Source organism: Cynara cardunculus (genome assembly GCF_001531365.2).
Source record: "Cynara cardunculus var. scolymus isolate 2C chromosome LG 15, CcrdV1, whole genome shotgun sequence".
NCBI classification, from domain to species: domain Eukaryota; kingdom Viridiplantae; phylum Streptophyta; class Magnoliopsida; order Asterales; family Asteraceae; genus Cynara; species Cynara cardunculus.
Genome location: NC_037542.1, coordinates 4,197,327 through 4,202,260, shown reverse-complemented (window position 1 = coordinate 4,202,260; position 4,934 = coordinate 4,197,327).

Here is a 4,934-nt window from a genome sequence, read left to right as displayed (position 1 = left end):
CATACATATATATATATATATATATATACATATATATATATATATATACTTCTAAATGCACATATTATTTTATGCACAAAATCACATTCTGCACATACTAGCACGTATCAATTTATCATGCTATCACGTAATCATTTTATCAAATAATCACATATAATTTACCTTGGGTAATAACCAGGATCTGGTTATCACAGAGAGAGAGAGTACCAGAAAAGAAAACAAAACAGGCTATTTCCGGCAAGTTTTTTGGCGGACGAAATCTGTTGGAAATATATCGGCGGATTACCGTGGGATAATAAAAAAGTCAACTTATGTTGACTTCCGTCGGAAAACCGCCAGTAAAATTATTCTGATAATATTTTCGACGGATTTTTAAGAGAGAATGAAGTAACATTTACATATTATACTAAGTAAACAAAACTTCATTTTACTTTTTCATTCCCCCCACTCTATTCTCTAATGCCTACAAGCAAGAACCCTTAATACTTCGTACCAATATATATATAGACTTGGGATCATGTGAGACCAATGATTTTTCCTGAGACCCGTAAGACCAATTCTCAACCCTTGGATTAGATTTACAATAGTCAGATCTGAACATTCATAAATGCCACGAGACTTCTCAATAATTACAAAATTGTCACCTTACAACTTTAGACCATTAGATCATAAGTTTATAATGTTGATCAATGAACATAAATTGGTCTTACGGGTCTCATGAAAAATCCTTGGTCTCACGTGAACCCAACCCTATATATATATATATATATATATATGGTTGGGTTCACGTGAGACCAAACTTTTTTCGTGAGACCTGTAAGACCACATTTTTACACTTGAAACTTCACAGCAAAAACACTGTGAACGTTTAAAAAAGTCGAACCACTATGAAGGTTATCTTCACAGCATTTTGCTGTGAAGTTTCAAGTGTAAAAAGCTGGTCTCACGAAAACAGACTGATCTCACGTGATCCCAAGTCTATATATATATATATATATATATATATAAGGTCTACTTTGCAAACCACGTTATTTGTACAAACCTCATTCAACAAATCATAATTTTTTATTTTGTTCATTTTTTTATAATTATGAGAGGCTGATTAATCATTTTTATTATGGAGAGTGTTAATCATGAATATTATCATCTTAATTATTTTAATTTTAAAGAAATATATGAAATAGTTTCATTAAAATTTCATTAAGTATTATATAAAACAATTTTATAACTATATATGAAACAACTTAATCAAAAAAATATTATATAAAACAATTTCATGAAAAAATTTCATAAAATTAAACAATGAAATTGACAGATGAGGGTGGTTTGCACAATTTGTACAAATTGGGTGGTTTGCATTTGATCGCTTCTCTCTCTCTCTCTCTCTCTCTCTCTATATATATATATATATATAGAGGAGCGTTCAAATAAAAACTTGACCCATTTGTGTAAACCGTGTAAACCAATCTCATCCATTTATTTTCTTAATCAATGTCTTAGATTACTTTACTTTATTTTTGGAAATTAAAAATTAAATAATAATTAATATTTATTTTATTTCATCAATAAGGGTAGAATTGGTAAACAAAGTTAATATTTTGTAACTCCTCGATTCCTTTTCCGATTCAATCATACTATTTCTCAACATTCTATGAACTTTTCTTCTTCTGGGGGAACCGTATGCCCAAATAGGCCTGGAAAAAGAGGTAAGGTCGGCGCTTTAACATCTTCTTAACCCGAAATGGCAGGGGAGAGCAAAGGTTCTATGGAGTTGATTCGACTTCCAATGCCCGAAGAGAAGGAAGGTGATAGTCTTGAAGAAAAATGAAAAAAATGATAGACTAAGAAATATTAGATCGTTTATACAGACATACTTTTTGGGTGCTAAGATCCAAAAAATCATTATCGCTTCCTTTTCCGTCAAAAGTAAACCCTATTTTTTCAACCCGAAGAAGAAATCATAATTCAATTTGTCAATCGAATTGTTGGTTTTCCCTTCACTGATAAAGGCGTTTTTTGTTTGGGCTTTTTTCAATTTGCAATGAGGACCAACATTTTTGATTTAGGTATTGGTTTCGATTTGCAACGACTCCAACAAGTTCTTTTTCTATGTCGTTTTTTTGGTTACAACTTGGGGTGGGTTTTCATTTTGGTTTTGGGGGTTCTTAGATAGGTTTTGATTTGGGTTGAGTTTTGGTTTACGTTGTGAGGTTCTTCCTAAACAAGGTCTGGACATTGTCTTAATATGTGTTTTGCTTCACTTTCAGATCTGTTTATTTGCACATCATCTTTATGCTAATTAAATTTGATTTAGATTTCTGATTAGGACTAAATCAAAGATGCAAGTAGTCATCAGAGGAAATTGGGAGGTTTAACGGGAGTATAGGGATGAAAGAGAGCAGCGTTTGTGAGTTTAGGGTGCGTTTGGTATGCAAACTACATGGGACAGGACGGGACAAAAAAAATAGTCCCATGTTTGGCAATGCCATGGATAAAAAAAACATGGGACAAGGTGGGACTATTTTTAATTTTAATGGGACAAATCTTGATATTTCTTGTTCCACCAAAGAAAAAAGGTGAAACAACATGAGACTAAAGTTAAGATGATAATATTTTGGTTGACTTGTTGTCATTTTACAATCATCATATGATATAAAATAACATTAAACAACGTTTAGGAGTAATATGGTCATTTTAATAGTTTTGTCCTGTCCTGTCCTAGTCGTACCAAACATAGGACAGACAATTAGTCCTGTCCCGTCCTGTCCCATACCGTCCCGTCCTGTCCCGTCCAGTTTGCGTACCAAACACTACCTTAGGGATGAAAAATGGTGACGATTTTAAGAGCTTCGATGGTGACGATTTTAAAACCAAATAAAAAGTTAAAAGACAAAAATGCCCTTTAAATTAACAAACCTTTTTAATAAAAATTAGTTTGAGGATCAAAAGTGAAGTAAAATAGCAACCATATTTTTATATATTGACACCACATTCCTTAAATATTTTATTACTTAATTATTATCTTATTTATTATCTCATTCGTCTAATTATTACATTTCTTAATTATCTCATTCACTTAGTTATTACTTTTTTTATTATCTCATTCATTTAATTGTTTCATCTATGAAATTTCTGATTTTACCTATGAACATGTTCAAACTTTTCTAATTATCTCATTCATTTTCTGGTTTCATCTATAAACTTCAAATAAAAATAATTGTTTCAATTTTTAATTTCACCTATAGACTTTTGATTATCTAGTTTCACTTATAAACTTTAGATAAAAATCATTACTTCATTTTCTGGTTCACCTATGAATTTTGAATATCTGGTTTCACCTATATTAACTTTAGGAAAAAAAATAATCATTGTTTCACTTTTTGGTTCACTTGTGAACTTTGATTATATGGTTTCACCAATGAACTTTATACAAAAATCATTGTTTCACCTTCGGATTTCACCTATGAACTTTCTGATTTTATCTTTAAACAAAAATCATTTAAATATTTATTATTGATTATTTTCCAAAATTAAAGATGAATATCTTCTAAAAATTAAAAGTTATTAAATAATATTATTGATTATCTTTCAAAAATAAAATATGATTATCTTCCAAAATTAAAAATTAAAATTGTTCTAAAAATGTCCTTCATTTAATATAATTTTATTTGTTTTCTTTTTCATTAGATTATTACTACTCACTAATCATAACTTTTAATTAAAAAATGAGACGTTTAGATTGATTAACAAGATTAATACTATTTAATTGGTTAATAAATGATTATTTCTATGTCTCTATAGAGAGAGAGAGATCCAAAATTAATAGAAAAAGGTGGTCCATATACCTTTGTGTAGGTGTATGAATTTACAATAACTTATACTATATTATAAAACACTTAAAACTATGAATTTACAATAACTTATAGGAAAAATTGCATCAAAATGGAACCAACTTTCACCTAATTCTTATTTTGGGAAACCAACTTTCAAAATCGTCATTTTGGGGAACCAACTTGCAAACGATTCTTATTTTGGGGAACCAACTTTCAAAATCGTCATTTTGGGGAACCAACTTGCACCTGATTTCTATTTTGGAGAACTAACTTGTACCTGATTATTATTTTGGGGAACCAACTTTCAGAATCGTCAATTTGGGGAACCAACTTTCAGAATCGTCAATTTGGGGAACCAACTTGCACCTGATTCCTATTTTGAAGAACCAATTTGCACCTGATTCCTATTTTGAGGAACGAACTTGCAAAATAATTATAGGAAAATAACTAAAATTCGTTTTTTTCCAAAAATTAATGCAATAAAATCTATTTTTCATTTCAAATCTCGGTTTTTTAAACTCAGATATCAAATTGAACATTTAAAAAAAAAAAATCCAAATTACTACAATACAAATTATTTTTTACTAAAGCAAAAAAAATCAATTTAATAGAAAAAAATTAATTGATGCAATAAAAAATAAATATTAGGGAAAATTGCACCAAAATGGACCAACTTTCACCTGATGCCTATTTTGGGAAACCAACTTTCAAAATCGTTATTTAGGGGTCTTTATCAAGTTTTTTGTTTATTTAAGGGTTTGATTGATCTGTTGAACATGTAACAGATAATTTAAGGGTCTCTATCAAACTTTTGGTTTGATTTGCCAAATTTGATTTAAACTTTAATATTGATACGGATTGGTTAAATATAAAAATCTTGAATGTGATATTTAATATTTATTTTTTATTGCATCAATAATTTTTTTTCTATTAGATTGATTTTTTTTTGCATTAGTAAAAAACTATTTTTATTGTGGTAATTTGGATTTTTTTTTTAAATGTTCAATTTGATATCTGAATTAAAAAAACGGGATTTGAAATGAAAAATAGATTTTATTGCATTAATTTTTAGAAAAAAAAATGAATTTTAGTTATTTTTCT